Source organism: Mus caroli, unplaced genomic scaffold (assembly GCF_978045245.1).
Source record: "Mus caroli unplaced genomic scaffold, Mus_caroli_1 scaffold_5, whole genome shotgun sequence".
NCBI lineage: Eukaryota > Metazoa > Chordata > Mammalia > Rodentia > Muridae > Mus > Mus caroli.
The window spans coordinates 33,196,704-33,209,102 of record NW_028227260.1 but is presented as its reverse complement, the minus strand read 5'-3'; the positions used below and the strand labels follow the sequence as shown (position 1 = coordinate 33,209,102).

Here is a 12,399-nt window from a genome sequence, read left to right as displayed (position 1 = left end):
CATCTGATAGTGGGCTAATATCCAAAAGAATTCAAGAAACTATAGATAACAAGAAAATAAATAACTTCGTTCCAGTTGGTTTAGATAACATTTTTTAGTATGATCCTAAACTTAGTAGTATTAGCATTTCCCTCTATAGGGAACCCAGTGGCCTATGTTTTAATTGGCCTTGTCAAAGAATGGAGAATTTGAGAATCACTGACTTAGAATGCTTGCAATAGTACTACTTTTCTGGCTTATAAAGCACTGGGCTGTATAACTCAGAATTAAAATTTTCTGGTAGATACACAATTCCCTGATGTGAAATGAATTCTTTGCAAAATTGAAGTACACACAAATATGTCAAATTGTCAGACCAGCAAATTTAAGAGTTCTGTAGTGTGCTGACCTAACTCAGTATCACAGGCTGCACCTATGAGGAGAGACCTTGGTGGCTAAGGCAAAGCTCCTTACTTAAATTCTTCCAAACATTCTCAACCAACCAACCGACCAACCAAAACCTAGTTTACATACTGCTCAGTTCTTCCAAGGGGCTGCACATTGGTATAATACTAGGAATACTCAAGGCCTGGAGGAAAATTTCCTGGAGGATATTTTTGTCTTTATTCTGTTTTTAAAACCTGTTAAATCACGATTTCAAGGAACTGTGCTAGACCTTGTCACTGAGGTAGTCTGGTGGTCCTTAGTAGGTTTTCTTACAGGAAATATATCTGAGACCAATAAGAAGAGTTGACCTGAGACCCTGACTGAGGAACATGTTAATCACTGGAAAAGTCACTGTCAATACTAATGACACATGATTAAGTTGACAGTGTGAGGACTCTTTGATTTGAATTTTTCTGTAAATAAGACAACAGCAGATATGGGAATGAGATCTCTAATTGCCAGCTGTTCAATTCTCTCTTGCTGCCTTGATGATCTTGAACAAAAGGACTGTCAGTCACATAGCTGGACTACTCTGCCAGCAACAGAGCATTCCAGGGATCCCTTAAAAAATATGATAGTCCCAGCTTATTTCCCTGATCTTGAATGTATCCAGAGTTGTCTGAAACTGTCCCAGTTGTTTTGCTATCATAAGCCATGGTGAACCTTAGATGGATCTGGAACTATTTCTACCTAGACTACAGGGGTGCCTTCCCTTGATGATAAGGAAAGAGGACTTCTGTCACTAGTTTTAAGTTCTAGCTATGAATGGTCCAAAACACAAGTCTCAGTGGCTCTGTATGTGTCAAGAGGTTGCTTGGTCTCAATGAGTTGGTTTACATCAGCAGTTATCAATCTATGGGTCACAACTCCTTTGTGGTCACATATCAGATATCCTGCATATTTACATATTTACATTCAAATTCAAAACAGTAGCAAATTACAGTTATGAAGTAGCCATGAAAATATTTTTATGGTTGGGGTCACCACAACATGAGGAACTGTATTAAAGGGGCTCAGCATTAGGAAGGTTGAGAGCTTAGATAAGTTCTACTGTGCTTTCTTATGATGTTGTAACATCAGGTCCAATAAACAACTTTTCTCAAGTGGTCTTTTCTTACCTATATTTAGGAGCGCAGGCTGAGCTGATCACACAAAGCATCAGCAGAGAGTGATGGACACGTGCATCCACGTGAAAGCTGGCATGCCAAGAATGATGGCTGGCTGTTACCAGCTGAAGATGGAGAAGGTGAAGCGCTCCAGAGTGGCCAGAGCAGGACGTAAGGCTGCAGAATGAGAAATCAGGGCAAAGAGTTAATGCTGAAGAAACACAAAGGCCTCTAAAAAGCCAGAAAGGCAAGTCCTAGTCACCAGGAGAGTTCCAAAGGGCTGTGAAAAACTTACAGCCAAAGGAAATCAGTCCTTCTCTTAAGAGCTATGACATGGGCCTGAGTTAAAGGTTAAGGAAACCCAACGTGGTGGGCCTACAAAAGAGCTGCAGTAGATTCTGCAGAAGGCCAGTGATGTGGCAACCTGACAAGCTAAGTTCGATGCCCAGGGTTCGCAATGAAAGAAAAAAAAAAAATCAAGTCCAGGAACCTGACCTCTGACCTCTACCAGTATACCATGGCATGCACCTGATCATTTTTTTTTTTAAAGACTGAGGAATCCCAATACATATGCTTACTTGAATACTTTAATTAAGCCAGCTGGAACCAAGGAACAAAGAATCCTACTTTGACCACTTAAGAGCTATATAGCACTTATTGGGTTAGCAAACTAGGTAGCCAAGAACTGATGCTCCCACCTGCCACAGCAGCCACTGCTAAGTACCAAATGCCAGATGGCAGTCTTTGAGATCACTCTCCTTGTTACCAAGTTTGGGATCTCGGTAGAACAGAAGAATTACCATCCAAATAATAAGTAACATATTTATTCTTACTCTTTGTGTTCCAATTGCTTCTGTTTAATGAAATGACAATCAGGACAATGTAAACGGCAATATTCCTATCTAAATCAGGAGTCTCTTCAGGTTACTACCAGATTTTCACTGCACACCTTGTAAGCACAGACATATTAAACCACAGATTCGAGAGCCTGTCCCTAAGTAAGCATGTGAATTGGGAGGAGGAGAGTATCTGCTATATAGCAACTCACTTCGTAGCTCTAGCAACCCTCAAATTCACTCTTTATCCAAGACTGGACTAAAGCAGGTAGTCCAAGTACTGAGACAGCCGGTGTATGCCACTGCAGCCCTTTTTTAATTGCTTCGGCTTTATTGTTTTGTTAATTAACTGGCTTTTCTCTTTTTAAGTTTTACACATTAGCACCACATGCTTGTCACTGAACTGGGAACTGTTAGGTAGCACACGGAGACCTGCTCCTTCTGAGTGTTTAGATTACTCTACTGTACCACTGTGCCTGGTTCCATGGATGTCTTTGCTTTTATTTGCTGTCTGTCTGTTTGATTTGGGCTTCCCTTTGTTTTATAACTTGTCTGGACAATGATCTGGAAGACAGCCTGAAAAGAAGGCAGCTTAATGAAAATTCTGATAATTTGTTCTGACCATTTTCAGGTTGGCAAGAGGGTGTCAAAGGCAGATGTAATTCTCTGTCATTTTCCGGAAGACTATTAAGAGCCAGTCTCTAAAAGGAGGCTTTAAATGAAGGTTGGCCACAGCAATACTTCTGATCTGCTTTTGACTCCTTACAGGGATTTTGTCTTCTATGGTGGGGAGATCTTTAGCAGGGCTGAAAACAAAACTCCCTATATGGTTTTCTAAACACTGACTCCTAATACAGTTTCTTGGCCAATTAGTCTGCCTTTCTGATTCTTACTTTACATATAGCTGATTACCAGAAAGTAGACCACACCATTTGTTCTTGACAATGGGTTAAGTATGACTGTGAGTTCTACTGTAAATAGAAACTCACAGGGGATTTTAATACAAACCAGGTATTTTGTGTTCTTCGCTTTAAGCCACAAACCACTAAAGAAATCCATAATGGCAGAAAAATCACTTTTTCTTAATTTCGAAAGACCATCTTAGCACTACAATCCAAAGCATACAATAATGAACATGAACAAATTCACTTTGTTACATAAGACAAACAATGTAAAAATGCTGGACATAAACAGACTCAGAAATGTATAGATCCCTTGTAAGGATCTGTAAGGAGTTGCTTTGACCTTACCCCAAAAGGAATAAATGCATACACCAATCTATGGGACTCCATCAAACTCCTCTGGAGAGGTGAAGATGGATGGGGTAGCTAAAGAGTTTGAGAGAGAAAAAAAATCAGAGACACAGATAAGCGTTGGAGAATTTATGGACTAGGGAACTCATGCAGATTATAGGGAAAATTAGAACTTCTCTTACTAATTATGCTATTTAAAAAAAATAAAATAAAAGGAAAATATTACTGCATTATATGTATGTAAATTCCATTTTCATTGTGCTTTTTATGAATAGAATCTGAATCCAGGCACATGCCAGGTAGAAGTTCTACCACTGAGCTATACCCCCCAGCCTGCAATGTTTCATATGCAAATGATATGAAATTGGTAACTGGATGGGAAGGGATACATGCCAATACTGACTTAAGCATTACAAAAAGGGCAAAATTAATAATTTGTCAGCTGATGGATGGACAAAGAAAATTGTGTGTGTATACACACACACACACATACACGCACACACACAAACCAGAATACCTGATAGCCTTCAAAAATTCTGAGACTGGGTTGCTCAGCTGCTGAAGTGATAAAGGCCATAAAACAACTGTTCTGCAAGAACAAGGAACTTAATGCTCTTCCCCAGAACCCAAGTACAAAAGACTGGGTCAGGGGACTATGGCGAGGTCTCAGTCTGTAAAGTGCTTGTCCAGTAAGCATGGTGATCTAAATTCAACCCCCAAAATCCACATAAAACTCTTGGAGGGGTAACTTATAATCCCCCCCCCTTGGAGAAGCAGAACAACAGAAGCTCTAGGGGGCACTGGCCAGTCAGACTAAGTGAATCAGTGTGATTCTGTTGCAAAAAAAAAAAAAAAAAAAAAAAAGAGAGAGAGATTGAAAATACCCAAAATCAATCTCTGACCTCCGTATGGTGCATGCAAACACACACATGCACACATTCACATACATACACATGCACACGCACGTACTTCTGAACAGGGTCCAGGAATGCAGTCATGTGAGGAGAATTCTGAGTGCTAGTGAGAACACTCCAAGAAAACAAATTGTTCTTGGAATGTGTGTTCTTGCTCCTCCCAGGTGTAGCAGATAGGGCTGAGTTTACTTTAGATTACTCATTAGCACTTGCAGCTGTTATCCAATTAAATGTTTAAACTATCCTTTATATGCCTCTATAGAAAGACATGGTTCTTTGCCACAGATGGCTTGTAGTTGTGATTGTAAGTGTTTGAACTCTTGAGAACTTTACTCATGTGACCCTTCTTAACCCTTAGAGCGTAGTAAATTGTTGCTCTGAATAAAGTTAGCTATTGCATGGGACTTTAGTCTGCCTCGTTTACTGATTCCATTCTTCCAGGTTCCACCACCTCTAGAGTGGACATGCACTTGGACACAGGGACACACACACACAAAGAAATGCTGCCCATGGGGCTGGAGAGATGCTTCTGCAGTAGAGAGCACATGGTGGCTCACAACTGTCTGTAACTCTGAAACCCTCCTCCCCGATGTCCAGGCACGCAGACAGTGCACAATACTTACGGGACATTCATCCACATAAAACAAATCTTTGTAATATTGGCCCAGGGCTGGTGAGGTAAAGATGGGCACAGATCCCTTGGGGTCATGCTTCCAGGAAGGGTTCCAGGCCAATGAGAGACCCTATCTAAAGAACAAACTGGTATAGATGGTCTGAAGATTGATGTGGGAGACCTTTTACTTTTTTTTTTTTTTTTTGAGACTTTTCTTTTTTACAGCCAGAGGTTTTTTACTAAGGAGGCACAACCACACGTCTAGTCACCTCAGAAAGGGAACTTACAACAGTCTAAAGTAAGCACTACACCAAAGTCCGACTTGGTGAACCACTTTTTACCGGACCTACTGATAGCAGCATGAGTGAGGAGGTCCTTATAAGGAGCAGAAGTGACTCAAAAGCAGCTCCATCACCAAAGCCCACCTCCACACAAAGGCTACTACTAACCCTGGGGCACTTGCCGGCTTGCAGATAGCCTGATCATCTCATCTCTGTGAAGCTGCCTTTCCCAGTCTCCACACCTAGACATGTGTACTCCTTTTCATACGGCTAGGGAGGCCCTCAAAAAAAATCTTCCAATTTCCTGTTCTCTCAGACATTTGCGGCTCACGAGACGTCCCAGGCCCTCCTGGACATGTTTCCTTTTGGAGGAAACCACCATATAAAACAAAAGGTGCATATATGCCTACAGTGTATGGGATCCCATGCAGACATGTACCCACCTGCACATATGCACTTACCCTGCCACACACCAAAGGAAGGAAACTTGTGTGAAGTGAAAACAGCCAGGCCTACACAGAAGGACAAAATTTCAATCTCCTCTAAGCCAGCCATATTCATGGGAGCAGAGCTGAATGCTGTACCTGCAGGGTATGGAGAATGGAGATTAAGGAGAAAGGAAAGACAGTAAACAAAGTAGGCGGAATCTTCAATTAGATGGGAGGAATGTTTGAGATCACTGCAATGGATGGGGACTACTAACAACAACAGGGTGCTACAGGTTTCAAAAGTGCTAAAGAAATATTTCAAATGCTCATATCAGAAACCACCAGTATTTTAGGTGTTAGTTCTCTTGATTTCATCATTCCATATCATGCATATATCATACTGTGACCCCAGATACATACACAACTTTTCAATGTACAAGAAAATAGTGTGAAAAAGTCAAAAGTTTCTGTGCGCTGTGAAAACAAGATGTATTTAAATGCCTTCCTCTCTAGTGGGCCATCATTCATATGTGACCAGCCTTCCCTACAGAGGTCCTGTAGAAGAGGAGCTAGGAATCAGGATCACTAAGGAAATGTCATTCTCGGGGTAAACGTGAACCACGGCCAATAGCCCTTTCCCCTGACACGAGGATCAATACTAATTTCCTAGTTCTGATTAGTGAATCCACAGCTTATTCCACAAATACCCACTTCTTGAATTTTATTTCCTGTTTTTCCCTCTTTTAATACCACTGAGGAAAATTTAAGACAAACTAGGATGTGAGACAAACTAGGAACTTCTGGTTCCCCAGATTCTGTCAGAAATATACGTACACTAAAATTCATAGGAGCTAAATACAGGTACACTAAAATTCATAGGAGCTAAATACAGGTACACTAAAATTCATAGGAGCTAAATATACGTACACTAAAATTCATAGGAGCTAAATACAGGTACACTAAAATTCATAGGAGCTAAATATACGTACACTAAAATTCTCAGCAGTTAAGAACAGTTGCTGACCTACCAAAAGACCTGAGTTCAGTTTCCAGCACCCACATCAGGGGGGTCACAACTGCCTATAACTTTAGCTCCAGAGAATCCGACCCCACTCTGGCCTCTAAGGGTGCTAGCGCTCATGTGCACATAGCCACACAGAGACACAAACACCAACACGTATAATTTTTAAAACAACCTTTAAAAAATTCATGTTCATATCTATGTATATATATATATATATATATACATATATATACATAATGTAGTTTTAGCAATTTATTTATGTCATGTAGAAGACCATTCTCATCTAGCCCAGGCCTTATGGCTGTGGGCTACTAACACTTTCAGGTTCCCCAATGTCAGCTGTGTATAGTATATCGGAAGAATTGTAGTAGCATTGCCAGGGAATTTAATTTAAATTGTGATTAAGAGTTTGGGGCAGGCACACAGTTCACAGTCACAAATTTGAAAAAATGTGAATGACAAATTTGAATGTGCACTAAGCTCATCCCTGAGTTCCTGTTTTGCTTTTCAGATTAGAGATTATAGGCTCTACATGAAATAGGAAATGCTATCCTATCACCAAATAAAATAGATTCTTTCACAGGGGTCCAAGTTACATCAGTCCCAGTTAGTACACAGAAACCGAACTTTGTCAGAAATATGACGAAAGGAGAATTTTACCGTATTTTAATACTGAAATATGTTTATGCCCCACACTAAAGTTCCTGTCCCAGACTCCTTCGGGATAAATCTTCCTGACACAATATGCATCATCCTACAAAACATTCTTTTTATGTCTTCCTACAAAGCAGATGGCAACTGGTAGGCTGCAAAGAGCAAAAATAAAGTGTTACTCCTTTGGCTCACCCAGCGCTCCAAACCGAGTATTCACAAGAGCAGCCAGTCTGGCACTCAGAAACCAAGGCACTAAATTCATTATATCTAGACACAAAGCAGATACGTATACTCTGGCCAGCACTTACTGATTTGCTGATCTTCCCTTAATCTGTCCACTGCTGCCCCCCCCCCATTAGACCCCGCTAGCTGCTCACCAATAAGAGCCTGAAAATGCTCCAGTACACACCAGAACAAACACATTGATATGCTGCCACGTTTTGAGACTATATCACTGGTTCTGTCCCTTCCCCTTCGTCCTTGTAGTCACCTTTCACTTTGGCTCCCAGGTGTCTGCACTCCGGTAGCTGGGTGTGGCTCTTCACATCCTTTCTACTGCCAGCTCTGGTCTCATTGTCTCCGCCCAAAGGCCTCAGGGAAAGCTGCTAATCAACTAGAACCTTGCACCAGAAACAGCCAGGAAATCACATCATACATTCCCCATTCCAACCTCCAACCTTGGTTTGACCCTGTGGGGTTCCTGAATCCAGGCATCTTTTATGCTTAAACATAAAAAATGCCTGGTCTGTCCCATTTTTATTTGTTAATATTTCCCCAAATCTGTCTTTGAGGTACACTCTATCATCACTGAAGTAGGAATTCATTTTCCTCTTCAGTGATCCGCAGTATATTGTGAGCCATTTTAGCTGCTGATTCAACCCCTGCTTTCAATGTGCTATGTTCAATACCCTGGCGCTACAGCTTTTTTTGCTTGACTTTCGTCATATTCCTAAGCAGCAGAGATGTTTCATGATATTAGTTTCTGCTATAGAATCCTCAGAATTATAATATCCTTCTATTATATTTGTGCTTTTTGTTGTTGTTGTTGTTTTATTTTTAGGTAGGAAGTCAACATGTATCCCTGCCTGCCGTCAAACCCACAGTGCCTTTCTACATCATAGTCCAAGCCATCTGGTTTGTTAGAGCCCCACTCCTCAACTCTAAAACAATTTGCCAGTAAGGAATGGCTCAGTGGATAAGAGCACCCGACTGCTCTTCCGAAGGTCCAGAGTTCAAATCCCAGCAACCACATGGTGGCTCACAACCATCCTTAACGAGATCTGGTGCCCTCTTCAGGAGTGTCTGAAGACAGCTACAGTGTACTTACATATAATAAATAAATAAATCTTTAAAAAAAAAAAAAAAAAAAAGAAAACAGCATGACATTGTCTACAAAGATTTTTGGATTTGGACCCCAAAGCAACAAAAGTAATCATAGCAGGACTATTCCAAATGAAGGCACAACAAAGCAAACCAAATGAGAATATAGACACAACATCCAGAAAGGAAGGAAGTTGAAATATACCTAAGAGGTTTGATAACAGTATAAGGAACTCAACTCTATATTCAGTAGGAAAAAAACAATTTTGAAATGACTAGAAAACCTCAATAGACTTCTAACAGGCCCCCAGACCTTAGCACAACTGACACCATGTTAGAGGCACCATTCTGACCTTCAAAGCCAACAAACAGGCCCTAACACCTGCCAAAATGGGAACAAAGAGACCTAATCCATCAAAGATCTAAGTCTGTAGTTCTAAGAAAGTCTCCCAAAATGTAGTAACACTGGTTTGTTTTTTGTTTTTTGTTTTTGTTTTTTTTTTGGGGGGGGGTGGCTTCTGTAGTTCTGCTTCTTAATATCTGAAGTGTGACAACCCAGATGTGGTTTTTGTGCATAAAAGACAAAGGGCTGTAAGGATCAGGGCTGCATGATTTGGGCAAGTTCCTAGTGCAGTCACCAACTCGCAAGAAAGACTGTCTATTCAGCTTTAAAAGTGTCCTCTGGTGGGCTCTGCATTCATTATCATTATCACACTTGGTAGAATTATAAATAGTTGATTTTTTGTGTTGTTTGTTTGTTTTTGTTTCAGGCAAGGTCTCCTTTACCTTTAAATTGATCTTCCTTTCTCTGCTTCCCAAGTGCTGAAATTACAGGCATATGATACCAGTCTCTAGCAATGATAAGCTGTTTCTATTATGCTAGGAAGCTAGACTACTCAGTAAGTGCTTGCCACAACAGGCAAGACAACCTGAGTTCAACCCCCAGAACTTACCTAAAACTACGGTCCTACCTCTGTTGGGGGTGAAGGGGGGCAAAGATATATAAATCCCTGGAATTTCCTGGATAGTCATCACTGGTGATATCCCGGGCCTGTAGGAGACCCTATCTCAAAAAAAAAAAACAAACAACAACAACAAAAAAAAAACACCAAGAACCAAAAACAAGGTGACTCCGGGTGTGGTGGTGCACACCTTTAGTCCCTGCCTAAAGCAGAGGCAGAGACAGGCAGATCTTTTTAAGTTTGAGACCAGACAGAGCTACAGGATAAGACCCTGTCTCAGAAAAACAAACAAGAAAACAAAATTAAAGTGGATGGTGCTTAAGGAATGACACAAGGTTGACTCTTATCACACACAGGTTATCAGTATGCATGACCAAACACATATTTTTTTTTCATGTTGCATATAAGTAAAATCCATTTGGGAGTGTTCTGGGCTTCCTACAGCTCCCCACTCGTATGGGTCCCCAGGAATTAGGATTCCCACAATACCACATGGGTAGGAGGAACAGATCAACCCAAAGGCCCTGGTACCTAGGATTTGGTACAGGGAAGAAGACCCATTACATGGTTATTGTAACCTGAGTCTAAGACAACCTATGGACATATAGTTCCTGATATTTGCATCATATTTCCTATAATCTGTCACCCTGCTATGGGCAAGGTGGAGACAGACTGAAAAGGTGACGAAATTCAGTCCTGTATCCATAACTATTTTTCTTGTTAATGTGAGGGTGCATTTGAATCCTGGTCAGCAGAAACATTACTTGGTAATTAGAACTGAAGCCCTCCAGTAACACTTTCAAAGTTATATGTCACCTCTGTGGCAAACTGTGTGCAAATGTTTGGCACTGTGGCATCAAGTTGTGGTCTAGAAATTGTACTGGGCCACACTCATCACTATCCTGATACACTTGTGAGACACAGGTTGGCTAGGGATGCCAGCGCAACAGGTTTCCAAGGACAGTCCTGTGACGGGTGCTGCTTCCTGCAAATTGTTAAAAATTTAAATTCTAGGAAGCTTTCCTCCCCCAAAAACATAATGAAGGAAAAAAAAAAACTCATATAAGTGAAGCAGCAGTCTGTGTCTAAACAAGTCCCTCAGAGAAACAGAACGACTGGAAGAATGTAAGAAGCAGCAACCTGCTTCATCCCTTGCTTCTCTCATTAATAAAACATCTCGATTTCTGGCCGTTCAGAATCTTTAAAACTTTGCTTAAGGTTTTGAAGAGTTTGGGACTGCATGCTGTCAACTGACTTGGCCTACAAAACAAAGACGTAGCACAAAAATTTCAAATGCAGAGTGCTCTGACATCCTAACCAGATTACAAACAGGATCCGAGTGCAGGAGTAGATTCTGATCTCGGGTTAAGATTGATTTTCCCACAGGGGTCCTGCTCTTGGTCCGCCCCCACTCCTCACTCGGGCCAAATAGCTGCACCGGGAGCTAACAGCCCCGAGGAAAAAATGTCTGGAGGAAAAGCTGGCTTTATTTATTTATTTATTTATCCATCCAAAAGGTGTGAAAGCAGTCACATCAAAGAGAGCACTCGGCCAACCATTTCTCCAGAGCTCCTGGGTCGCTAACTTTTTGTGCTCTAACTGTTCCAATTCAAATGTAAATGACAGTTGTTAGAAAGTGAAGTGTACTAAAGCCTACTTTCCCCCACCCCCACCCCCCAGCTCACAGCGGACTACGGAATCCACTGAACAAGGCAAGAGCACGATTCGTTAACGTGTAACACAAAACAACCATCCCAACAGACACAGAATGGATCTGAAACCAAAGAAGGGCCCAGACAGTTTCATACGAACACGATCTAGATGTGTGAGGACTGGCCAGCAACAGTTTTTTTGCCTACTTCTTATCTTTGCTTCATCTTTTAGGGTCCATCCTTGTATCTCGCCGATCCCTAACCTAAAACAAAACAAAACAAACCCAGCGGCCAGCACACCGGAAACAGCTACTCGCGCCGCTGTGGCGTCATCAACAGTCGCCGGGAGTTCCGTCCGTTCTCATCCATTTCCCCCGCCCCCCAGCCCCCAATCTCCTCACTTCAGTTCCCATCTCTTTGAGACTTTGGCAGCTGGAGGTTTCTAACCTTGAGCCGGAGAGACCCCGCTGCGACATCCCATCTTGTCCTCTTCTCTGGGGCTGACTGATCCAGCCGTATGGCCTCCGGGAGCATCGGCAACAGTAGCGGCAGTAGCCACACCGGGCCCGATCCCAGAAGCCTCTGCGAAGGTCGCCGCCCCCAGACTCTCGTGACAGCTTTCCGGGACCACCCAAGACGCCGTGCAGCGGCGCGTTCCTCCTTCAACCCCAGCTGGCTCCAACTTCCAACCAGGGCTGACACCCCTCCCCCACACCCCAGAGTTGCCGGGCGTTGGCGGGCCAATTCCATACAACCAGCAACAGTTTAGCATCTTTTGTGCTAAAGCAGATAAAATTCTTTACCTGCCCCCATCTCATTTGTTTGAGGTGGGCTCAGTTACCAATTATTTTGAAGTTGAAAATCATTTTCTCCATGTGATAGTTTATCGTGACTCATTTAAGCCTGCTGGGCCAACTCCAACCCCGACCC

General features: G+C 42.0%; 1 long non-coding RNA gene across 8 annotated transcripts in view; it reads right to left on the bottom strand.

The window, feature by feature from the left end:
• LOC110286852 (uncharacterized) overlaps positions 1–12,051 on the bottom strand; it is a 34,491-nt gene extending 22,440 nt beyond the window's left edge. Inside the window, exons 1-4 of one of the 8 annotated variants that reach the window (XR_003835704.2) lie at positions 11,677–11,781; positions 8,026–8,155; positions 5,891–6,013; positions 1,545–1,709 (exon numbers count right to left, since the gene is read on the bottom strand). This is a non-coding gene — a long non-coding RNA (uncharacterized LOC110286852). Of the gene's footprint in view, positions 1–1,544; positions 1,710–3,618; positions 3,697–5,890; positions 6,014–8,025; positions 8,156–11,629; positions 11,798–11,916 lie in introns of those variants that run through there. The other 7 variants (XR_003835705.2, XR_003835706.2, XR_015047135.1 and 4 more) reach the window with 7 other exon arrangements.
• Positions 12,052–12,399: the final 348 nt, after the last annotated feature.